We start from the raw sequence: 26,913 nt of genomic DNA on the forward strand, positions 1-26,913 counted from the left end.
CCATGCCTGGCTAATTTTTGTATTTTTAGTAGAGATGGGGTTTCACCATGTTGGCCAGGCTGGTCTCAAACTCCTTAGGTGATCCACCCCCCTTTGCCTCTCAAAGTGCTGGGATTATAGGCATGAACCACTGCGCCCAGCCCCATTATAACATTTTCTAAGAGCCCTTGCTTTTTGGCCTCCTGGCAGATTTGCCAAGGAGAAGGATTAATTGACAACTGGAGGGCAGAAGAAGGGGAAACCTTGGAGTAGATTCCCCTTGTTCTCTCTCTGACTTGGATGGCTTCCACAGTGTCTTCATCTCCTCTCTGGCTCCAACTCCCAATGGGCTGGCACCAGCATCATTTCAGCTCTCGGCTCTGGCAACTTCACATCCTCTCATTTTACCTCCAGCCCTAGAAGTGATGGTGGATTTCTTTCCTTAGAATCATTAGATTGACTCCAATTCCCTTATTTGAATTTTTAGATTTCCCCTCCATCCCCCATCTGTTTGACCAATTAAATTCAATTCCCTCCATTTGTAAGACTCAGAAGTATTTCTATTTTATTGACCAGTCTCTGGCTATATTACTTTTCTATTGTTGCATAACAAGTTACCACAAACTTAGAGGCTTAGAACAATACTATTTTTTATCACTCAGTTTCTGCTGGTGAAAAATCTAGATGGGCTTTGCTGGGTATTCTCCTCTAGGTCTGAGAAGAATAAAATCAAGGTATTTGCTGGACTTGGCTCTTATTTGACAGCTCTGGAAAAGAATCTATGTTCAAGCTCATTCAGATTGCTGAATTCACATATTTTCTCAATGGGATGGGGCTGAGATCCTCATTTCCTTGCTGATGTCTGCTTTGTGATGTTAGAGGCTTCTCACACTCTTTCTCACATGTTTTCCCCTTCCATTCTCAAAGCAACAACCACACGTTGAGTCTCTCATGCTCTAAATCTCTCTGACCCTACTTCTACCACCACTGGGAGAAAGCACTCTGCTTTTAGGGATTCATATGATTATGTTGGGGCTGCCCAGATAATCCAAGATGATCTATTTTAAAGTAAACTATGCCATGTAACATAATTATGGGAGTGATGATATGTCACCATAATCACACATGCCAAGGATAAGGCTAGAACAGGACATCTCTGGGTGGCCATTACAGAAATCAGCCTATCCCACTGACAAATACAAGAAGGGACTCAACTTTTCTTATTCACAATAATAATTCAGAGTATGCTGTATAGTTCTGTGTTCTAAGTAGCTATGGTAAATTATGAAATAGATAAATGGATATTTCCAAAAGAGTGAGCCTTTCCAAGGCTCATAAAATCCAACACATTATATATATATCTTTAGTTTTGTCAGAGGACCTGAATTATACAACCTAATATGATATCTGAAACTCACTTGAATTAAGATAATAATTAAATTTAAAATCATATCTCAAAAGATCCCAGAAAGTTGGAAAAAACTTGCTTTAAAACAAATTTAAAAGGGATGAATATAAATTCCTGAATTTAGATTCCTAAAATATCTTTACACACAAGGAAATAAACCCTACCAGTAGCACATATAAAAAATTAGTTGTCAAGTTCAATGGGTATCAGCAGTATAAAATAGCTGCTCTCAAAAGTATTTAAGGTTAAATTAAAGAAGTATAATGTTAGGCTCCAGGCAGGGGATAGCTTTGCTTTATGCATTCTGGCAAAACCACACCAGGTTTCAGATAGTGCAATTTAAAGGGGATTTGGACAAATATAAACAGATCAAGAGAAGAAAAAATCATGTTATGTGTGGTCTCCAAATTATGCCATATGAGGGAATTTAGTCTGAAATGACTAGACTCAGGGGACAAACATGAAATATGTGAATTATCAGGACATGAACTGGGTCAGATGACTCAGTGTAACAACTATCTTAAAGCTGGTGGAGGGGAAATACAGACTGACTGCATAATAGGCACATATTTCCTTTTGGGTTGATGGAAAAGTTCTGAAAATAGTGATGATGGTTGCATAACATTGTGAATGTGTTTAATGCCACTGAAATATATACTTTAAAACTGTAAAAGTCATTTCTGCTGTGTATACTTTACTGCAATTAAAAAATGGTTAAATGATAAATTTGACAATAGGTGTATTTTGCCAAAATAAAAATTAGTGTAACTACCTCAGTAAGGCTGCTCAAATCTGACTCTGCATCAGAACCACCTGGAAAGACTTTTACAAATATGTACCTGACACTTTACACTGTGAAGTCCTATTCAGAAAATTAAGGGTGATGGTTAATAATCCATCTATTTATCAGCTATTGATTGAATATCTGATTTGCTCCTGACACTCTGCTGTCACTGGCCTGGAACAAGGACCAGCATTTGGGAACCATTAACCTGGAAGCTTAAGTTATTCCTATTAATGCAGACATTCAGGCAGTGACATTGGAATTGCAATTCCGTATTAAAAAGTGATGCGTCCAGAGACCTATTTTTTCTTGTCCAACTCTCAAAAGTATTTGAATTGATAACATTGCAAGAAATCAATCACAGGTTTATTGTGTATTTTGACTCCAATAAAAAAATAAAATATTCTTTTATTTTTTCTTTGTGCAAATAACAACATGCCCAAATTGATCTCAGGTTTCAGAGGAAACAGACATGATTATTTTCCAAATTCTTTACTTGTAATGCTTAAGTGACTAATAAGGAGTGATCACACAGCGTTTACAGCATGGGTTGTTTGTATGTGGGTTCAAACACTGGTCCTAGCTTTTATTAATACCATCTCTGTGAACTATGTCACGGCTTTTTTGTTTGTTTGTTTGTTTTTCATCTCCTTGTACTATGTCAGTTTCCCTGAAACAGACCCAGATTCTGAGATCTGTAACAAAAGCCACAGCTGATCCAGTGAGAACTTCTGGGGCTGGATGTTGCATGCTCCTGTCTCAAGGTCAAGGGCCTGAGACTTCATAACCTACAGCTGCCATCACTGAATGTGAGCTCCCTCTGGGGAGGGAGTGTGGCTCTGGGTGTGGTCAATTGTCTTCATCCAATGATGCCTCCTGGAGAGGGACTGAGCTAAGAGTCCTCAGCAACTAAATCTCCCAGCAATTGGGAGAACAGGAGCTCAATCCTGAAGTGGGGAGGAAGAAGTTTGAGTGGTAGCACAGCATCAACTGTAATCCCAAAGTCTCAGTTACCTCATAAAATTATTGTGCTGTTTAAATAAGATAATGCAAGCATAGTGCTTATCACAGTGCCTGTCTTATGGAGACTGTTCAAAAATGATACATGCAGTGGAGAGAATTCTAAGATGATCTCCAAAATCTCCTCATTTTTTACAATCCCTCCTGCTTTTTTTGTGGGTAGAGCCTGTGAATATGAGGAGATATTACTGTGGTGATAATGCTACATTATACAGCAAAAGCGAGGTTTTCCTAGGTGGGTCTGATCTAATCAGATAAGTCCTTTAAAAGCAGAGTTTTTCTGGTCATTGCAGAAGAGGAAGCCAGAGAGATGTGCTTGGCTGGCCTGGAAGAAGGCAGGCATCCGTCTTGTATGCTACCTATGGAGGAAGCCACATGGCAAAATCCTGAGACTGGCCCCTAAGAGTAGAGAGTGGTTCCCATCTGAAAGCTGGCAAGAAAATAAGAACTTCAGTCTTAGAACCACAAGAAAGAAAGTCTGCCAATGCCCAGCAAGCTTGGAAGAGGACCACAAAACTCTGGTGATAACCATAGCCCTAGGAAATGCCTTGAGTTCAGCCTGGTGAAGAATCCAGTCACTCTATACCTGGCCTTTGGACCTATAGAAACTCTTACGACAACAAATTTAAAGCCACTAAAGCCACTAAATTTGTAGTACCTTGTAATGTAGCAATTAAAAACTAAGATGGTTTATTATTATTACTACCACTACTTTTATTATTACTATCAATAAACTTTGTCTTAGACTCTCTGGCAACGTTTCGTATCCAAGGTTGAAGTCCTCCAGACCTTTCCCAGAGCAAGTAACCAAGACAACGGAGGAAGCATCAATGATTGAGCTCTAAAGTGTTATCTTTAAGGTTGCCTCTTTTGTCTTCTGTGAAATTTTGTATTAGACCAGGCTAAGCGCAGACAATAGTTGAGACAAGATGTAACTTAAAACCCTGACTTACCAAAGCAAGTCTCATTTATTCTTGTTGTCACAACAGAGTTAATAATTGCATCCTCTTTAGCTTTAATAATATCACAGGTGAAATGATAAATTATACAGTCACCTCCCAGCTCATCGACACAGTTCTAACTGCAGCCAAATTGGAAAAACTCCTTTCTCTATTTTTCAGCAATCAGTTGATCAGTCAACCCTTATTGAATATTCACTGTGTTCTAGATGATGTGGACATAGCAATGAGCAACACAAGACTGATACCACCATTCCCTGTCCCCTGACACACACACACACACACACACACACACACACACACACACACAGAGAGAGAGCGAAAGAGAGACAGAGAGAGAGAGAGAGAGAGATCTTTCCTGGAGTTTAAAGTCTAATGAGAAATATAGACACTTGGACAATGTTACACTATACTCTACATTTTATGGTTGAGAGAGATGGGGGCTATGGGAGCACTGAAGAGGGAGAAGAAGTTTGGACTAGGAATCACAGGTTTCTCAAAGAATGAGTACAGAAGAGTGGGTCAGATAAAGAAAACAGAGGAAGACTTATCTTTTAAATGATGCTAATGGTTTGGACATTTTTGTAAAGGAAAAGTTGAGATGTTGACGTGTTTAAAACACGGTAATTAATGTTTCATTGTTTTTCTACATTCGTGACTTTATGTATGTCCTACTTACCAACTGAGATGCCTCACACCTGGCTTTGCCTATCAATACCACTTCCACTTCTTAAATTACACCCGATAATTTTATTTCCTGTTGCATGTGAACACATCTTATCTGAGTCTCTATTTTGACATATTACATACTAACTTTTTATTTCAGTTACCTAGATGCATATTTTATTTTTCCTAGGTAAGACTTGACTATCAGCTCATTGAGAATGGTGATCATGCCTATTAGAGGTTTTTTCGTGTATTAAATTTGCAAGTTTTATTTAAAAATCCACATTCATAATTTTAACATATGTATGATGTGTTTACTATTTGTGCCAGGTACTTGGAGACTTCGAAGTAGAGCAAAATCTGCCTCCTAGTCTCAGGAGCTCACACTGCAGTGGGTGAGATAGTCAAGACAAATAAGAACAGGGAAGACACATGGGTGTTTTAAAATAAAGGTCTTATTGTTATTCAGGTATTCAGGCTTCTCCTGATCTGTTGGAGATCAGAAGCAGCCTAGCATTGAAAAGACAATTTGTTACTTACAGTTCCCAAGAGGTAGGAGCATGCCACACCATGCAAGAAGGTCACATGGAGAAGCATCAGAGTTGGGCAGGAAGCAGGAGGAATATGAAAAGAATGTGAGTAAGAGCTTTTATTGTGATTTTCATAGGAAGGACCAGGTGAGGACTAGGCTTATGATTGCTTAGTTTGAATAATTCCAGTGAGCTCTGGGGTGTAGGAGCTGTCCTGAGTTGCCTGGTACCTGGACCTGGGGTGATTAGGTTAGAGGAATATTGGCCTGGAGTGTAAGAGCCAGATAGAGGAGGTATGTGGAGGGACAAGGGACATGATGGGCTCTTGGCTAATTTGCATATGAAAAGTATGCTCACTGGTAGATTGTTTACTCTCTTTAGGGATTTTCCAGTTCTCAAAGTGGGATTTCTTCCATGGTCAGTAAGGCCCCAGATTTGAAAAGATCGGATGAAAAAGACATGCTTAACCCATTGAACAAGAAACTATAAGAAATCAGAGAGGTAGCTTGTAATTCTCAATGAAATGAATACATTATGAGATCAGCCCAGGATTAAAACTTGATTTCAGGCATCATTCTGCCACTGAACAGGTATGCGACGGTTGTGCAAGCACCTCATTTCTCCAAGTTTCAGTTTCCCAGCATGAAAAATGAGAGCACTGGATCAGTGGTTCAATGACTGCACTTGCCACAATCTCAATAGAGACCTTAGGAGGGCCCAGTGGGGCCAGCCAAGAAGGCTGGGCTTTTAGGCTTTTACCCCAGCGTCAATCAAAGCACCAATACCTTTTTCCACTTCACATGCTGGAACCAAGGATTTCTGAGTGTGAGTGCACGATTGCATCCCCTTTCCCCCAATACAGACCCAAATCTGAGAACAATTTGAGGAGGTGATAGCTCTTTCCTTTTCTCCTTCTTCCCTCTCCTTTCATTGTTTTTTTTTTTTTTTTTTTTTTTTTTTTTTTTTTTTTTTTTTTTTTTTTTTTTTTTTTTTTTTTTTTCAGGCAGTCATTCTGGGACTCTGGATAGAAGAAGAAAAGATAACCAGAGCTGGAGCAGATGGCCAGAGGTAAGCAAAATCCTCTGTGGTGACTGCAGCAAGCTCCAAGAGCCTCCTTATCAGTAAACTAACCACATGCTACAATTTGCCATGTACGCAGGACTCTCGATGCTCTCTCTCTACGTCTGTCTCTCATTCTAGCTCCCAACCCTACCTTTTTGCACCATTCACACATTTCAGCCAGTAGTAATCCCCAGACCACTAATTCATGCACTGTAAATGATAACTGTCTGACTCACCATGGAGTAGACCATAGGAATGGATTGCTATGAGCCCACAGCAATGGAACAATTTGCAAACCAACAAACCATTATTTCTCTTTTTTTTCAGCAACATCTTCGAAAGTTCTCCCCATTCACTTCTATTTGTAGTGCCTGAGTTCATACCTCATTACCTCTCATCTGATCTATTTCAGTAGCCTTTAAGTAAGTCTCTTTATCTTCCAAATCATCTTGCACATACCAGTAATGAAATGCTGGTGTTACAAAGCAGCCTGGATCATGTTACTCCTCTCCTTAATACTATTTACTGGCTCCTTGTTTATATCACCATAAATTGCATATAACCTAGATATTCTAAATATTGGCCTCAGTCTACCTCTTTACCCCTTCCCAACTTATGCCCCAGCTACACTGGATGCCACTGTCTCTCCTCTTTTCCTCTGACTTATCCAATTATCAGTTTTCCTCCTCTTTCCAAGTCTTATAAATGTTGACTTTACCCATAAAACTGTTGCTGTTAGTCAAAATCAACTTATCCCATCCTAGAGGTTGATTGGTACTCCAGTTATTTTATTTTATGTTTTGACACATCAGTTGGTCTCCTTGGAATATAACTGTTTTATTCATTGCTAAAATTAGTGTATTGTTTAGAGTGGAACTTAGCTTACAATTAGATTATTTTAAAAATAACTTAATAAAGTTTGAGGATTTATGTAAGTTTTTTATTTCAGAGGCACTACTCTTTTTTTTTTTTTTTTTTTTTTTTTTTTGAGACGGAGTCTCCTTCTGTCGCCCAGGCCGGAATGCAGTGGTGCGATCTTGGCTCACTGCAAGCTGTACCTCCCGGATTCACTTCATTCTCCTGCCTCAGCCTCCCGAGTAGTTGGGACTACAGGCATCCCAGAGGCACTACTCATACCTTTGCCCATTTCTCTATGACATTTCTAACCAAGTTGACTATAATGGGATGGCTACTAAAAGGCCAACTTCTTCAAAATAAATCCTTTCCCCACAAACATATGGCAAGTAATAGAGTATCAGTGTACTTTCTCTTCTGCATTCTCTCATAAACTCATTTCTATTTATTTGTGTATTTATTGAGATAGGATTTCACTCTGTTGCCCTGGCTGGAGTGCAATGGTGTGATCTTGACTCTGTAACCTCAACCTCTTGGGCTCAAGTGATCCTCCTACCTCAGCCTCCCAAGTAGCTGAGACGACAGGTGTGCACCACTGCATCTGGCTATTTTTTGTTTGTCTTTTTGGTAGAGATGGGGTTTCACCATGTTACCCAGGCTAGTCTCTAACTCCTGAGCTCAGGTGATCCTCCCGTCTTGGCCTCCCAAAGTGCTGGGATTACATGCATGAGCCACAGTGCCTGGCCTAACTCATTTCTATTTAGGCTTTTATTGTCACCAGCCTTCTGAAACGGTATGATCATCAACTATCCCAAGTTATGTCTGATCGTCATTTCTTCTCCTTTTGTTCAAACTTTCAGAAACACTCAACAAAATTGGTCACTTTTTCTTTTTTAAAGAAATACTTTTTTTCTCATTTAGAAAAACATGTTCTCCTGAGGTTAATCCTACTGCACTAGCTTTTCCTTCTCAGTTATCTTTGTCACTCTTTTTCAGCCTGACTGCTAATTTTTGGTTTGGCTTCTAAAATTATTTCTGGCCACCTCTGATCTCATATCCGAACACTTTCTCTAGGTTAGCTTGTCCAGCCATTTGCCCCCATGTCTTCAATTACCATCTGTTTGCAGGTAACCACCATGTTTTTATCTTTGGTACAGGCTTCCTTGAATACCATACTCCTGTATAAAATATCTTTTTAAATATATATTCTTAGAATTACCAAATGCAGAGATTTTGAGCTTTTTCCCACTTCATGACCTGAAGTATCATGAAATGTCATGAATTACCAAATGTAGAGATTTTGAGCCTTTTTCCCATTTCATGACCTGCTTCTACCCTAGTCATTGTCCTTTTAATATGTGGCCTTCAGACCCTAAAATCTAGAAGTTATTCTTAATAACTTCATGCCTTAGAACCATTCTATCATTAAAAATCATTCTATCAGTAAATTCTGTCAACTGAACATCCAAAACTGTATTCCAAATTTGTTTACTTATAATTTTTACTAGTATTGCCCTAGTTCAAGCCATCATTATTTCTTAGGATTACTTTAATACTTCTTGTTCGTCTTATGACTTACACTCTTAATCATAAGACCAAAAAGGAGTATTAAAGTAATCCTACACAGAAGTCTGTGTCATCTCTTTAAAACATACATTAGATTATGTAATTTGCCTGCTTAAAATCTTCCAACTGTTTCCAATTGCATTCAAAACTAAATCAAAACTGTTCACTATGATCTGCAAGTAGATCATGAGACCCCTTAAATAATCAAGACCCTGATTATCTTCTCAGAATCACTCACACTCAGCTTTCCTTATGTTCCAGCAATGCCTTTTCTCACTCAAAAGTCTAATGTCATTGTAGCCCTGTGGCCTGTGTATTAACTTTTCCCTCCTACTAGAATCATTCCCCACCAGATATTGCATGGCTGTGCTTTCCTGTCATTTATAGCTAGGTGGCATTCACAGTCACCCAATGTAAAGAATCGCTTGCTTACTATCACAGCATCATATTTATCTTTTTTCACAGCACTTGTTACTATCTTAAATGTTTTATTTCCTTATTATTTCCAGTATCTCCTGATTAGAACATAAACCTTATAAAATCTGAGCCCCATGATTCTTACCATTTCTGTCACTTAGAAGAGTGCTTGGCTTATTGTAGTTATTCGTTTGTTATTTATTAACTAAATAATTATAAACATGATTTTGAGAGCCATAGAAAGATAGATTTAAGTCTTAGCTGTTAGTTTTTCTACTCTTGTGACCCTGGGAAAACCAATTTGACTTTTTGAGACTTGATTTCCACATCTATAAAATGAGGGCAGTGATATTTTTGTTTTGTTATAGTGAAGCTTAAATGAGAGTGTGCTGCTGAAATCCTTAATATGGTACCCCAAACATAGAGAGTACATAATAATGATAATTCATATTCTTCTTAAGTATGATTATTAGTACCATTGTTATATTATCATTGTTACCTAAGCACCTACGATATTTACCTCATCATTATTTTCACTGCTAATCATTATTACCTCATCACTGTTTTCACTATTTTGGATTATGGATCATGTGCTTTAGGGTATGAATGTCACTTTCACAAGGGAATAAAAGCATTGTCAACTATTACCTTACTATAATCTTACCTTACTATAATCTTCTCTTCGAAATATCTTGTTTCTGAGTGGAAGAAGACTAAACTCTGGGCCGGGCGTGGTGGCTCATGCCTGTAATCCCAGCACTTTGGGAGGCCGAGGCAGGTGGATCACCTGAAATCAGAAGTTGGAGATCAGTCTGGCCAACATGGTGAAACCCCGTCTCTACTAAAACTACAAAAAATTAGCCAGGTGTGGTGACAGGTGCCTTTAAGCCCAGCTACTCGGGAGACTGAGGCAGGAGAACTGCTTGAATTCAGGAGGCAGAGGTTGCAGTGAGCCAAGATCTTGCCATTGCACTCCAGCCTGGGCAACAAGACTGAAACTCTATCTCAAAAAAAAAAAAAAAAAAAAAAAGATAAAAAGAAAAAATAAATAAATAAAAAGAAAAGAAAGCTCTGAGTAATCAAAACATTTAACCCAGGCAAATCAAGATTTGAAAGGACTATAACCAGCTCTTTCTCTGCGTTCCATTTTGTTCTCAACAAGCTCCTGTTGATCCTGGAGGAAAGATCAAATGACCCCCATACATTACAAATAACTCTAAAATTAGAGTGATTTCCATTATATCACTTAGACAGCTGTTGAGGCATGATAAACCACTGTAAAGCTTAGTGCCTTAAAACAGAAATCATTCTGTTAGCTCAGGGTTCTATGGCCTAGTAATTTGGGCTGGACTCAGTGGTTCTGCTGTCTTTGACTGGGTTTACTCATGCATCTGAGGTCAGTGCTAGTCAGATAAGCAGCTCTGACTCCAACGTTTGCCTGGTTGTTAGTTGGGTTGACAGTGGCACCTGGTCTCCATGCCTTTTATTCTCTGGCAGGTTGGCCTGGGTTTATTTACATGTCGATAGCAGGTTATAAGAGCAAAAAGATTGGAAGTTTTAAGACTTCTTAAAGCCTAGGCTTCTAATTGGTACACTCTCTCTTCCTCCACATTCTATTGGCCAAAGCCAGTCACAAGGGCATCCCAGATTCAAAAGGTGGAGAAATCAACTACTTATTAATTAAAGTTGATCCAAAGTATTGTGGCTACTTTTGCAATCTATCACAATCAAATTGCCTAAGTATAGTATGAGAGATGTTAGTAACATAGTAATATCTGGAGGCATGAACTCCTACCATTCCTCTAGTAATATCAGATCAAACAGTTCACACCCAATCCACCCCATCTCCTTTTTAGAAGTCCTTTCATACAACGTTGGAGTAAATGCCTAACCTCATCTGCTTTTTGCTTCACTGGCTTATGTTCTATACTCTTTTAGCTGGTGGCTAATGTCCTCATCATCCATATCAGGGATATTAAACTTTTCATGTTCTTTTATCTCACCTAATATCATCTGTCATCTGTTCTATTCCTTCAGGACTCAATTAGAAAGGCACTGCTTAGCTAATAATCAATTCATTCAATTGTATTACTAACTAATGATGATTTTATACCTTGGAACAAATTGGCAATTTTGTTTTCATCTTCAATTTTCAAAATAGGCAAAAAGGTAAAATTTCAGGCAAAGTGAGTGGGTGGGCCAGACAAAGAAAAATGTAGGGAAAAGGGGTGGTTTGTTTATCTTGGGAATAAAATAACACATTCTTTCTATGCATAAAGTTAACTCTATTTCCCAGATTCCAACAATTGTGGTGGTGGCTTTAAGACTTTGAAGCAATGGCATGTGTTACAAAAAGCTTTTTCCATCTTCCCAAAGAGCTGTCAGGCACCCACAAGGGCACACACAAGGTTCTCTATATGAACCACATGCATATGTGGCTCCAAAACATCTGGTGAATCCAGTACCCAAATTAGTCAAACTGATGATTTGGTGTCCTATAGACCAAGTATCTAAACAATCAACAAAACAGATTGAAATTACTGGGGTTTAGGATGTAATGTGAAAAGACCAACTGGGCTAGTAATGGTTGGTTGACGGGTTGTAGCTGGCTGGCTGGCTGGCTGAAACATATGGGGGCCCCACTGGTGTACGGCCTTCTTCCCAAAGGCGATAGTGCATGCAGTGGCTGTGGACAGAGGCCTCTTTTTCAAAGATACAGTCAGTGTCAGCTGGCTGGCTTTAACCAGCAAAGCAATATTCCATGTAAGCACAAGCTGTCCCCTGAGAGGGTTCATAGTGAGTGGGCAGTTATCCTTCACATGAATATAACACACTGTACAAAGCACTTTCACATAAACTGTCTCATTATAGTGAAGCATTATTTTGTTTTACTTTTATCAACACATAATAAGTGAGAAAATTGTTGAAAGCTTACTGATTTCCCCAAGGTCACTTACAAAATAGCTGAGCCAGGCCAAACATCTAGATAGCCTAAGCCTGGGACACTATTTTCTGTGCAGAGATGGAGGATAGCTATAGGAGTGACCATCGTGAACAAATAAGGAATGAAATTTTCAATATATGACACTGAAACCATATAGGGAGAGTAATCAGAGACGACACCAATATAATAGTCCATGATCGTTTAGAGTTGGAATTATTTTAGATGTAATCTCTCTCCAGAATAAAATATTTTTCCATTTTGATGGTTACACAAGTTCAGAAAGTGAGGAAAAACATGATAGTTAGATATGTATAACCTAAACAAACTCATCAAAAATGGTGAAAACAAAGTTATTGTTATTCTTTTTGGTTACCTGAAATATTTGTATCTCATGAAACAGGATAAAGTCTCATGGATTAAAGAGGGTCAGCGATTCTTTGTTATATTCTCATTTAGAATTGATGTTCATTCACCCTCCCATTGTATCTGCCCTGGTCCTGTGAGTACTTGCCCCTACTAGGAGGAAGAAGTGATATTACACCAGTTCTGGGCATACCCTTTAACAATGCAGAAAATGTTTGCTTTTTCCCTCTTAGAACATTTTTTTCCTATGATGCTATTTCTTGGAACCCAACTGCTAGGGTGTGGGGAGCCCAAGACACAGATATTGTCCATGTGTAGTCCCAGCAGACTATCTTGGCTCCTAGCCAACTGCCAGTATCAACTGCTAGTCACGTGCGAGAACCATCTTTGACCTTCTAGTTAGTCAAGCTCCTGTTGACTGGGATGAAAGTCATCATTTATAGAGCAGAAAACCACTCAGCAGAGCCCAGACAACAAAATAATTGTTTTAAAAATAATAAAATGGTTCTTAAGACAAGTTTTGGGTGATTATTTATTCAGCAACAGATAAACAAAACAGAAATTACTGCCTGGAAGTGTAACATTGTTTTAGCAGAAGTGTAAATATTTGGCACTGGCTTTGGAGCTAAGAGGTAGGCAGAATGTGGTTGCACATTAAGGAAACCATAACAAAAGGTGGGAAGGACAGGGAAAAACTTTTTATTTGAAGCTGAAAATAACATTGCTTATTTCATATAGTGTCAAAAGTTTGTCAACACTGTCACCTAAGGTAACACAGAAAGTAGAAAAATGCCTAATGAACTTGTGAATTCAGCTGAGAATATTTATAGGCAAAATGTCAAAGGTCCCTACTCATTTATTTTAGCTGCATATAATATAATATCAAGATAGAGAGAGACAGAAGAAAGAGATATGAATTAGAGAAGGGATTTTTAGGTTTTCAAGATAAGACTTGCTGTTTTGTTTTGTTTTTTAAAGAATTTTCTTCACTAGACACTCCTGGAAAAAGACTCTTGAGACAATAATTACATCCAGGGCAATGTCAGAAAATGTGGTCTAAGGTCAAGTTTCAAGGGTGCATCTGTTAGACTCCTTGTTAGGATCTTAGACTTAAGGCAATGTTTTTCAGCTGGGCAATAAGGCTTCTAATCCTCTGGAGGCCATTTATCCTAGACTGTCTCTAGGATCTTAAGGGTGTTATTCCATATTACTCTGACTCCCAGGCTAAGCAAGGTAAAAAAGGACCAATCTCAAAATGATTTGTGGGTCCATTATTTTGATTAATAGAGTAATGTAGACCGTGACTTATGAAGTGAATCATAAATTGATACACAAGAAACCTACACAATGTTTAAGGGATTTTATGGACTTTGAATTAAAGGAACAGAGGTAATTTATAATACAAAGAGATTTTGGGGCCTCCGACTTCCTATGGACAGGAAGAAGATGCATATGCTAATTAAATGCAAACTTGGGGCATTTCTTGTGGAAAAGGAAGGATGGCATGGAGAGAAGAGCCAAGAACCTAAAAAGTAGAGCCAAGAAGCATCAAAAATCACCCCCAAGGTACATGTCTCTAATACATTATTGCCAATATGTACCCAACTTGATTTCACAATTGCTGTGGATCATTGATATGGTTCCTATTTCCCAACTCCCCTTCTTGGATGGAACAGAGTGGTGTGCAAGGGCCATTTGTTAAATGTTAAGGAATTTTGCAAGCTAGTTGATAACACATTGATAGATTGAAATTGACTATGCTATTCACACTATTAAAATCAGCAAATGTTAAAAATCGATACTTTTCCTGTCACTGGATAAACATTTACTAGCAGAGCAGGGGATGGGAATGTGAATTGTGGTTCTCCTGTTCCTGTCTCTCTATTGTATGTTGAGTAGGTAGGGGTCAACTTTGTCACTTTTTTTCATTAGGCTTTCATATTGAAAGATATCACATCCAAGACATCCTATCTGTAATGAAACCTCATTTAAATGGTGAGATCCTGCTCTTGAAGCCACATCCGGTAAGAAAATGAGATTTTTGGAGGTCTGGGAGAAGAGGGAGTATATTTTACATGTGAAAGAAATGTAAGTAATGTATGGCCATAGAGCAAAATCTAGGTATCTTAAAGATGTCCACAGCTTCTTTGTATTTCTCCCTAAAGTTGAAATGTTTATTCCTCTTCTTGTTGAATCTGGTTCATCCTGTGGCTAACTGCTCAAGTAATATACTCTGATAGAAATGACACAGGGCCAGTTCCAAGCCTACAATTTAAAAGGAATGAGAGCAGTCATTTCTTCCCTGTTGGAACCCTTACATTTGAGAAGTCAAACCATAAGAATAGGCTGTATATAACTGCTCTGGTTAACAGCCCCAGTTGAGCTCCTAGCTAAGAGCCAGCATCAATCACCAGCTATGAGAATAAACCATCTTGGAGTTCCAATGCAGTTAAGCTCCTAGATGACTGCAGCACCAGCCAATGTTTCATGGAGTAGAAGAACTGCTCAGCTGAGCCCAGTCATTCCACAGAATTGTGAAAGAGAATAAATTGATAGTTTTTAAGCATAAAATTTTGGGAAAGTAGTAGTAGACTACCAAATCAACAAATAATTTTTATATTAAACTTTCAGTTTACACTGCTTGGGGTTGGAGAAGGCAGGAAAAGTCATGGTTGACGTAAATGTTATAGTTAAACACCTAGTTTTAGAGATAAAGACACTGACATCTTAACTAGAGTAAAACAGCTTGTACAAGGTTACAGATATTGTTAGTTATTGAGCTTGCCTTGTAACTCATGTTTTCTGTAACTCATGTTTTCTAAATGGTATCACATATGCATTATTTTATATTTGGGGTTTTTTTTTTTTTTTTTTGGTCATTCTCAGACTCTTTTTCTTCATTCTCTGTAAAGTTTACAGTATTTTTGCAAAACTTCCACTGAGTCAACACTTCTGCCTCAAGTTTATCCTGCAAATCATGAAAACTCAACCCAACTGCCTCCCTGCCAAACCAGAAAAAGTGTTAGGACTCAAACGTATGTATCCATCTCCTCTACTTACTATAGCATCTACTAAGTGCTAGGCACTTAGTAGAGGTTTGATTTGAAAATATTTCTTGCTAAATTATTTGATCTTTTTTTCTCAGTATCTTAAGCAACATGTGTCCAGATGCATTCATTACTTGGTATTCAGCAAAAACTTTTTTACTTATGCAAGGTATATGTAGAAATATATAATCAATATATCAAAATTAACTTGAAGCTCTTGGAAAAAAGAACATAAACATTCCAAGGAAAAATATAAACATATCTATATACACAAATGCAACAATATTAACTTATTTATAAACAATGACACAAGCAATGTTTGTTTGTTTGTTTTTGAGACAGAGTCTCACTCTGTCATCAGGCTGGAGTGCAGTGGTGTGATCTCAGCTCATTGCAACCTCTGCCTCCTGAGTTGAAGCGATTTTCATGCCTCAGCTTTTTGAGTAGCTGTGATTACAGGGGTGCATCACCATACTCTCTTAATTTTTGTATTTTTAGTAGAGATGGGGTTTTGCCATGTTGGCCAGGCTGGTCTTGAACTCCTGGCCTCAAATGATCTGCCTGCCTCAGCCTCTCAAAGTGCTGGGATTACAGGCATGAGCCACCACACCCAGCCCAAACATAAAAGTTTTATGTTTGCTTTTGTGAAAATTTTCAAAAAGTTTACCAGCAAAAACATGTATATAACCACCATGTAAGCACACATATATACACACACTTAAACATCCAACACAACTTTGTTTGAATTATGAGAGAATGACTAAAGAGTCCCTTTTCAAGCTAAAAAAGTTAGACATTTTTTGCCCATCAATAATTCAAAACTTAAATGAAAAACATCGTGCTTCAGAGTTGACAGCTGACTTGACCTCCATGAAAAATTGTCTCCTACTAACCCCCAAGATGAAAAAATATACAAAAAATGACTATAAATTGCATAACCTCCCCCCACCAATTGCTTCTGAATTGTGGCTACTAACTCCATCATGTTGTCTAATGGTTCACATCTACACTCAAGCAGGCCTTTCTAGTACCATATAATCTTAATGCATTGAACAAAAGCTCATCTCCTTTTAAATTTCCAGACAATTTTATTTGAATTTTCTTGAATAAGTTTGTATTAACTTAACTAATCCTATATGAAGTGTCCCTTACTTTAAAGCATTAATGATACTTACATACATGTGAACTCTGTGTATTTTTATAATTATGTATTATAATAACTCATTAAATATTCACTAGGAGCTAGGTATCGTTCTCCTATATTAACTCACTTAATATTTCCCCAAATTCTCTAATTTTAACAAATAAGGAAACTAAAGCAAAGACAAGTTATGTAACTTTACCAGAGTCTTCTATCAGAGGAAATTCCAATAAGGATTACGATAATAATTGTCATTTAATAAGAGTCCACTTAGTGACAATTTCATTACCAAACATCAAATAAGGTAACTGAGGATCCAAAAGGTTAAGTAATTTGTCTAAGGTTATGCTAGTAGGAAGCAGTGAAGCCTGGATTTTAGTCCCAGTGTGTCTCCTTAATTCACTAAGAAAGTTTTGAAGAATAGTTATTGAATCTTCCATATTAGAATCTGATTAGATGATTACTATCTATGAATGAATGAATCATAATAGAAGAAAGGACTATTTTGGAGAGGACATTAAGAGTAGATTTACATAACTGCTGCTGATGGTTCTGCCAAGTTAACCTTTGTGGTCTCTCTTTTTTGTGAGATTTCTTGAGAAAAATAAAATTAAAAGCTATGAACAGCAGAACTCCTGTTTGATTGCCTGGGAAAAAATGCCTTAAGGCCAGGGCATAACAAATATGACAATGCAGTCAATTTGCAGCCAAATGAATATACAATGCTCTAGGCTTTCAGGACTTCCTAGTAGTGGGCTTCTCAAGACTCAGTAAAGATCAATTTTTACTCTTTAAATTTTTTGCATAACAGTGAATTTTTGGAACAAAGAACATATGTCCACAGCAATGCAATTCATATTTCTTATTGGACAAATTTTACCTAGGTGTGAATGAGTAAATCTGAGCTCCTCTTTGCTTTTTAAGCCATGTGTTATGTTGGAACTGAAATTAAATTCCTGACATTTATGACAACACGGATGAACCTGGAAGACACTATGCTAAGTGAAATGAGCTACACACAGAAAGACAAATATTAGAGGACCTAAAATAGTGAAACTCATGGAAGCAGAGAGTACAATGGTGGTTGCCAGCAGATGTGGGGAGCGAGATATCAGATGTTGCCCAAATGGTACAAAGTTTCATTTATGCAGGATAAATAAGTTCTGCTGATTTAATGTAGAGAATGACAACTATAGTTAATAATACTGTATTCTATACTTGGCAATTCACTAAGATGGTGTATTAGTCCATTCTCACACTGCTTTAAAGGACTGCTGGAGACTGGGTAATTTATAAAGGGAAAGGTTTAATTAACTCACAGTTCCACATGGCTAGGGAGGCCTCAGGAAACTTACAATCATGGCAGAAGAGGAAGCAAAGATGTCCTTCATATGATGGCAGGAAAAAGTGCCCAAAAAAAAGGGGCAAAAGCCCCTTATAAAACTGTCAGGTCTCACGAGAACCCAATCACTATCATGAGAAAAGAAGCATGGGTGGTAACCATCCCCATGATTTAATTACCTTCCACTGGGTCCCTCCCACAAGACATGGGAATTATGGGAACTACAATTCAAGATAAAATTTGTGTGGAGACACAGCCAAACTACATCATTCCATCCCTGGCCCTCCAAAATCTCATATCTTCATATTTCAAAACACAATCATGCCTTCCCAGAAGTCCCCCAAAGTGTTAACTCATTCCAGCATTAACCCAAAAGTCCAAGTGCAAAGTTTTATCTGACACAAGTTACTTCCTAGATACAATGGGGATACAGACATTGGGTAAATATACTCATTCCAAACAGGAAAAATTGGCCAAAACAGAGGGGCTACAGGCCCCATGCAAGTCCAAAATCCAATAAGGCAGTCATTAAACCTTAAAGTTCCAAAATCATCTCCTTTGACTCCATGTCTCATACCAAGGTCACATTGATGCAAGAAATGGGCTCCCATTGCCTTGGGAAGCTCTGCCAAGGATACAACCTTGTGGCTTTGCAGGGTACAACCCCCCTACTGGCTGCTTTCATGGGCTGGTGTTGAGTGTCTGCAGCTTTTCCAGGCACATGGTGCAAGCTGTCAGGGGCTCTACCATTTGGGAGTCTGGAAGACTCCACTAGGCGATGCCCCAGTGAGGACTCTGTGTGGGGGTTTCAACCCCACATTTCCTTTCCACAGTGCTCTAGCAGAGGTTCTCCATGAGGGCCCTGCCCTTGCAGCAAGCTTCTGCCTGGACATCCAGGCATTTTCATACATACTCTGAAACCTAGGCAAAGGTTTCCAAACCTTAATTCTTGACTTCTCTGTACCTGCAGGCTCAAAAACATGTATAAGCTACCAAGGTTTGGGGCTTGCACCCTCTGAAGAAATGGTCTGAGTTGTACATTGGCTTATTTTAGCTTTGGCTGGAGCTGAAGCAGCTGGGGTGCAGGGCACCATGTCCTGAGGCTACATAGAACAGTGGGGGCCTGGGCCTGGCCCAGGAAACCATTTTTTCCTCCTAGGCTTCTGGGCCTGTGCTGGAAGGGGCTGCCATAAAGGTCTTTGACATGCCTGGAGACATTTTCCCCATTGTCTTGGAGATTAACATTCAGTTCCTCATTACTTATGCAGATTTCTGCAGCAGGCTTTAATTTCTCCCCTGAAGATGGGTTTTTCTTTTTCTATTGCATTGTCAGGCTGCAAATTTTTCAAACTTTTATTACCTGCTTCCTTGCAAATGTTTTGCTGCTTAGAAATTTCTTCCAGCAGATACCCTAAATCATCTCTCTCGAGTTCAAAGTTTCACAGATCTCTAGGGCAGGGGCAAAATGCCACCAGTCTCTTTGCTAAGGCATTACAAGAATCACCTTTGCTCTAATTCACAACAGGTTGTCATCTCCATCTGAGACTACCTCAGCCTGGATTTATTGCTCATGTCATTATCAGCATTTTGGTCAGTGCCAGTCAACAAGTGTCTAGGAAGTTCCAAACTCCCACATCTTCCTGTCTTCTGAGCCCTCCTAGTCTCTAGGAAGCTCCAAACTTTCTCACACTTTCCTGTCTTATTCTAGCCCTCCAAACTGTTCCAACCTCTGCCTGTTACCTAGTTCCAAAGTTGCTTCCACATTTTTGGGTATCCTTAGAGCAGTATCCCACTCTACCAGTATTGATTTACTGTATTAGTTCGTTTTCATACTGCTATGAGAAAATACTCAAGACTGGGTAATTTATAAATAAAAAGAGGTTTAGTGGACTCACAGTTACACATGATTGGGGAGGCCTCACAATTATGGAGGAAGGTGGGAGGTACATTTCAAGTTGAGATTTGGGTGGGAACACAGCAAACCAAGTTGAGATTTGGGTGGAAACACAGCAAAACCATATCAGATCATAAATCTTAAGTATTCAAATAGACACACACATACACACACAAAAGAAAATGGTAACTACATGAGGTAATCAATATATTAATTAGCTTGATTATGGTGATCATTCACATTATATTGCATATATATATATATATATCAAAACATCAAATTGTACACCTTAAATATACAAAGTTTTTTTTATTTATTACTTTTATCTCAAGCTGAAAAAAAATAGAATATACAGAGCCATAATGTCCACAACAGACATGCTTAAAAAGATATGTTGACATATTTAAAAAACTAACATGAAAATTTTAATATAATTTTAGGGGGACAAAAAACTAGGATTTTCAAAAGCTAAAGTCTGTTTTGGAACCTTTCTCTGAAAATTTTCATGGCTTTAGATGGGTTCTGTAACCCCTCCTCCCCATATGTCTTTTTTTGCAACTGATTAGAAATAGAGTTTTTCATAGATTATCCAGAATGTCCATTCTTGCTTTACTATCTTTGCTATGGTTGAAAACATAGACTCTGAGATCAGCAAGTTCATGATTAAAACATTGACTCTGCATTTCCAGCTATCTGATTCTGAAAAAATCACTTAAACTCTGAAAATTTGTTTCTTTGTGTCAAAAATGACGGCAGTAATAGCTGTCCCACAAACATGTTAAGAAAGTTTAAAAAATGAGATAATGCAGCTAAACTACTTATTTTAGTATCTGACTAACCGCTAAGGTTGTTTATGTATAATATGATTACTATTGTTACTTTAAAGTTTAAATTTCCAGTTCTTGAAGATGGGTGAGCTAGGGGGCTTTACAACCTTAGAAATAGGCCAACTATTGCATTTCCTTTTTCTCCACCGAAACATAGTTTTGTGACATATGTAGCATATATTTTTTGTATTAGTGTTTGTGTTTAGGTAGATTAGATAGATATTTGCATGTATGTACATAGAATTTAAGACTTTGAGGATGAGAATGAAAGAGAAAAGAAGATACAAAAAGAATTATGCTACAAAGAGCTGAAGTCCCCAGCTAAATGTTATAGATTCCAATACTATTGTATTATTATTATCCAGAACTATGATCAGATATGTACTGACCATGTACATCTGTTATTAGTGCAAGAGAAAATTAAGCAGATTTTTAAAATACATTATTTAGATAAACATGCTGAGAGGATTTCTGATGGCATAATAGATTTAATGACTTGAGTAAATATAACTAACTCTTGAGTGTCCACGTGTGAAAAGATAAGGGATAAGTGGAACATACCCTTAATACAGATATTCACTTGAGAATATCATTTTCAATTTATTCTCTAGTTTGCTATTCTAAGAATTACACAAATAAAGTGACAGAGGTTACTGACAGAAATTTTAACCTCTCACTCTTCCTGGTAGCAATGCCTATACATTTCTCCCATCTTCCCAAGCTGCCTGTGTCTTCATAGAGTCACAAATAATATATTTGTTAAAAAGAAGAAGAAAGGGTAGATAAAAAAAGAAGTTGGAAGGAAAAAAGTAACAATTTAGAGCTTATTAACCATTTTCATTAGTGGTTTATTTGATTTGTACTGGTACAGTTTGGCTGTGCCCCCACCCAAAACTCATCTAGAATTGTAGCTCCCATAACTGCCACGTGTCATGGGAGGGACCCAGTGGGAGGTAATTGAACCATGGGGGTGGATTTTGCCCATGCTGTTCTCATGATAGTGAATAAGTCTCATGAGATCTGATCATTTCTTAAAGGGCAGTAACCCTGCACAAACTATTTTTGCCTGCTGCCATGTAAGACATGCCTTTGCTCCTCCTTCACATTCTACCATGATGCTGGGGCCTCTCTAGCCATGAGGATTTGTGAATCCATTAAACCTCTTTTTCTTTATAAATTACTCAGTCTTAGGTATGTCTTTATTTGTAGCACAAGAATTGACTAATACATGTATTAACTTGCACACATTCCAATTTTCAAAGCCTTCACCACCCACTCTCCTTGCCCCTCATTGCTGATGGCATGCATATACGCTACAGGCTCTCATGGGTATTTGGCCAGTCACAGGGTACTGTAACTCCACCCTTTCCTTTTATATCCAAAAATAATATCAAAGCACAAGTGTATTATCAGCCAGTCTTATATTTAAATTACTTACAAACTTTATTTATATTTAACCAATTACCTGCAATTTGAATTCTAATTGTCCTATTTTCTTTACATGAATTATTCCATTTAAGCCTGCAATAATCCTATGAGGTAGTGATTAATAGCTTTGTAGCCTAAATAACCAGCTGTCCAACCAAATATGTTATCTTCTTGAACAGGGTATGTATGTATTAGTTCCTGGGGCTGCCATAACAAATTGCCACAGAATTGGTGGCTTAAAACAAGATAAATTTACTTTCTCACATTTCTGAAGGCCAGAAGTCAGAAATCAGTTCCACTGAAACAAAAGCAAGATGCTGTCAGCTGTCTCTGGAGGCTCTAAGGGAGAATGTATTCCTTGCTTCTTCCAGCTTCTGGTGTTTCACCAGTTGGTCAAGTTATGCAGCAGGATAGACTATAGCATGAAAGTGGCCAAGGTGAAAACACAGGTAGGTACCTCTCAAGGAAGAGACCACTACATGATTTGAGGTCACTGAGAACAGACAGCATGCACATCAGGCTCAAGTGGTAGAGTGCTTACTTACAGCAAGAGGGTAGAGAGCACACAAAATACAGCCTTTTCAATGCCTTGGTCCCTCATGGATAGCAGATTCATTTTTCAGCCAATGCCCATGGTATGACCAGATGAAAAATACTTTATGTTGCAGTAGGAGGACATTAACCCTTGACCCATGGAGTCTGAAATACAAAAAGGTGGGGGCATTCCTGAAAACCATTGACTCATGCATAGCTAACCAGTTCCCAGAAAAGATTACATGTGCCTCATACAGAGAGCAGTGTACAGGGTTCACTTTTCTCCTCATTGTGGAAACATGTGTTATCTTTGTCCTTTTGACAGTAGCCATTCTAACAGGTGTGAGGTGATATCTCCTAGTGGTTTTATTTTGTTTCTCTGATGATTCATGATTTTAAGCATTTTTCATGTATCTATTGGCCATTTGTATGTCTTCTTTTGAGATATGCATATTCTGATCCTTTAACCTTTTTATTTTATTAAATTTAATTTTTTATTGAGTTAAAATATACATATATAATTTACCAGCTTTACCGTTTTAAAGAGTACAGTTGATATGGTTTGGCTGTGTCCCCAACCAAATTTCATCTTGAATTGTAGCTCCCATAATTCTAATGTGTTGTGGGAGGGACCCAATGGGAGGCAATTGAATCATGTGGTGGATCTTTCCCATGCTGTTCTTGTGGTAGTAAGTCTTATGAGATCTGATGGGTTTATAAAGAGGAGTTTCCCTGCACACACTCTCTCTTTGCCTGCCAACAAGTGAGACGTGACTTTGCTCTTCATTTGTTTTCCACCATAATTGTGAGGCCTCCCTAGCCATGTGAAATTGTGAGTCAATTAAGCCTCTTTTCTTCATAAATTACTCTGTCTCAGGTATGTCTTTACTAGCAGTGTGAGAACAGATGAATACAACAGTTTAGTGGTGATAAAATGCATTTATATTCTTTGTTTCTCCCTTCATTCCCTCTCCGTGCTCCCCTTCTTAGCCTTTGGTTAATCACCGATCTACACTCTACCTCCATAAGATCCACTTTTTTAGCTCCCATATATGTGTAAGAACATACAGTATTTGTAAGTCCTTGATTGACTTGTTTCACTTAACGTAACGGCCTCTAGTTCCATTCTTGTTGCTGCAAATGACAGGACTTCATGCTTTTTAAATAGCTGAATAATAGTCCACTGTGTAATTGAGTTATTCATTTTCTTACTGTGGAGTTGTTTTTGTTCCTCATGTATTTTGGATATTTCCCCTTATCAGATGCATGATTTGTAAATATTTCTTCCATTCTGCAGGCTGTCTTTTCACCCTGTTGATTCGCTCTTTCCTTGGCTGTACAGAAGCTTTTTAGTTTTATGTAATCTCATTTGTCCATTTTGTCTCCACCTCTTTCTTTAAGGCCTACTTGAAGAATCCAGGGTAATCTCTCCATGACAAGATCCTTCATTTAATAAAATCTACAAAGACTCTTTTCCTCAGAAGGTAACATTTACAGGATTCAGTGATTGGAACCTGCTATATTTTGATAGCTATTATTCAGCATACAGAAGTATAGAACTAAACCTGAGAAACAATGGTTCAGTCAATTATACTTCCCTAACTGCTTTACCTCTGGATGTAATAATGTGATGTTATTGTCAATAGAATGTAAGCAAAAAATATAATCATAATGTGAGCCATTTTTAGGCAAAAGCTTTTCTGAAGTAGGATAACCTCCTCTATGCATTTTCCTGCCTTCCACTCAGTAGTTGCAGATGATTACAGGATATTGGAGTATAGCAGAGCCAAGGGATACGGGGATCTTGGGATACTGGGTTACATGAGAAATAGATTTCCTTGAGTACTGTATGGAAGAGAGGTGTCTGATTATTAGAAACAGCACAGTGGGTTATAAGAAAGAGAAAAAACAAACAAAAAAGTCTACTGTGTGTTTGAGCCATGGTCTATGACAGTTGCTACTATCCTAATTAATTCAATCTCCGTTATAGCTTACTGAACTTCAGAAAGATAAAACAGAAACTTCACATTCAACATCCATTGTGAAAGAATGCATCCTTATGGGTCCTAAGTCAGGCCTTCAGCCCACATGCCCTGTCCAGCTGAATGTCATGGAGCAAATAATATCTAAATTGTAAGTCATGATAGATCACACACACACACACACACACACACACACACACACACCATCAGATCATGTTTTTCCTCCCCTTTGGCTAAAGACATATGAACATTATGTTTCATAGCCAAGGCTGACCTTAATGTGTCACATGAGTTTTAATTCCATCCTCTGCCTGAGTTCCCACAAGTCTTCTTGTTTGATCACATATCCCTGCTGCTTCTTCTCACTGACTTTGTATCTCTTCAGCCTGCCTTTTATTCTCACTTGAATGACCTTGAATACAACTTCTGGCCCTGGCTAACTTCCAGAATGTGCCAGTTCCCTCTCTCTTATTCAACTTTCTAGTCTGGGTCATTATGCTTAGATTAGTCTAGCGGTTGCAGGAAGCCTGAAACACATGTGGGCACTAACCTCCACCTTTGCAATACTGAACTAAATTGATTTAAAAAAGAATGAAGGGAAACCAGTTGCTAGTGTTGATTAAAAAACGAAACAAAACAAAAACAACTCATGTAATGTGTTTTGGGCAGAAACCAAGCATGGGCTATCCAAAAAATCATAAAGAGAGGTAGATATTCAAACGATATGTCCTTAGATGTAAATACCCATTTGCCATAGGCTATAATTGGACTTCGGTAAGTTCACCTAACCAGTTCATGAACGATACCCTTTCCAAAGCTGAAATATTTACAGATACCCCCTCCCAAGTAATTCAAAGTAGGTACTCTTTGCTATTGGAAATCTCTGCCTGTACCAGAAGTTGGCAATGACAACCTCTGAACTCTTGTTGTCTATTAGCTTGTACAACCTTTGAAAAATGAAAAATTAATGTGCCACTAAGAAAAGAAACAGCCACATATCAATATAAATCAAGGCCAACCAAAGTAGAAAATAAAGAAAAATATAATCCCAAATTTATAAAACAATCTCAATATATTTGTTCCCCAGTTGGTTCCTCAATTTGGAGAATATTCCATCAGCATTGATTTTTGTAAAATTCTATTTTAAAAGTAATATACCAACATCAATAGTTATTTTTGTATTTAACAAATATTGTCCTATCACACTAAAACAACAGCTGTGATCACTTTTACCTGAATTGATTCTCAACCAATATTATAAAAGTCTTAGTCCTAAAAAAAACTTCAGAGTTAATACAACAGGCACAATGTTCACTACTCAGGTGATGCTTACACCAAAATCCCCAGATTTCACCATTATGTCATATATTCATGTAACAAAACTGCACATGGACATTCTCAATCTATAAAAATAAAAAAAATTAAAAGAAAAAATAATAAAAGGTGATGTAGACGAAGGCTAACCCTCATCTACAATTCCCTGATGCATAAACATCTGCCTATTGTCTTCTTTAATTCATAGCCACACTCACCATGAGATTGGTTTCTGATTTAATAGGAAGTACACAGGAAAGTACTAGTAGATATGAATCCTGTTAATCTGTCTTCCAAGCTTGGCTGTTTCTCAACTTGTTTTATAACCTTGGGGAAATACCTGTCTCTCTCTTTCCTCAGTGGTTGCTAAGAATCCTTATAACTGTAAAATAAAATGAAAATAAATCAACAAACACATATACAAACATGAATAAACCCTATGCTATCTCTATAACTGAAGTACGTTAATGGGTGCGTAATCATGCAGTGCAGAGCTTCAGGGGTGATGTTGAGGAAGATTGAAAGAGGCCTAGCCTAAGCAAAATATTATCTACTCAGAATTGTCTGTGGTAAGCTGACTGAGCTACATCTGCTACGACCAGCTCTGTTGTTGCATTTGTGCCCTCTAATTCAGATATGGACATAGCCCTTCCTGGGGCATGATATTCCCTTCTATCACCTCAGCGCTGTACCTTACGGTCCCTCTCTATAGCTACTTTTAGGTGTTATTTCAACTAAAATTTATTCATGAATTTACATTTTTCATTTTGGTGCTAACAGGTTAAAAGGGCACTGCCTGACTCCTTGGTCCAAGGAAAAACATCTTCCCCTGGAGTCTTCCAGGGACAGGG

The 26,913-nt window shown here is 38.0% G+C and overlaps 1 long non-coding RNA gene across 1 annotated transcript; it reads right to left on the reverse strand.

The window, feature by feature from the left end:
* Positions 1-145: 145 nt before the first annotated feature.
* On the reverse strand, positions 146-26,375 carry LOC131384364 (uncharacterized). The gene is made up of 3 exons (XR_009215146.1): positions 26,281-26,375; positions 9,911-10,033; positions 146-395 (listed from the first exon to the last, which is right to left on the reverse strand). It is a non-coding gene; the product is annotated as an uncharacterized LOC131384364 (long non-coding RNA).
* Between the last annotated feature and the right edge of the window lie 538 nt (positions 26,376-26,913).

The sequence above is a fragment of the Hylobates moloch genome, unplaced genomic scaffold (genome assembly GCF_009828535.3).
Source record: "Hylobates moloch isolate HMO894 unplaced genomic scaffold, HMol_V3 SCAFFOLD_10, whole genome shotgun sequence".
Classification (NCBI taxonomy): domain Eukaryota; kingdom Metazoa; phylum Chordata; class Mammalia; order Primates; family Hylobatidae; genus Hylobates; species Hylobates moloch.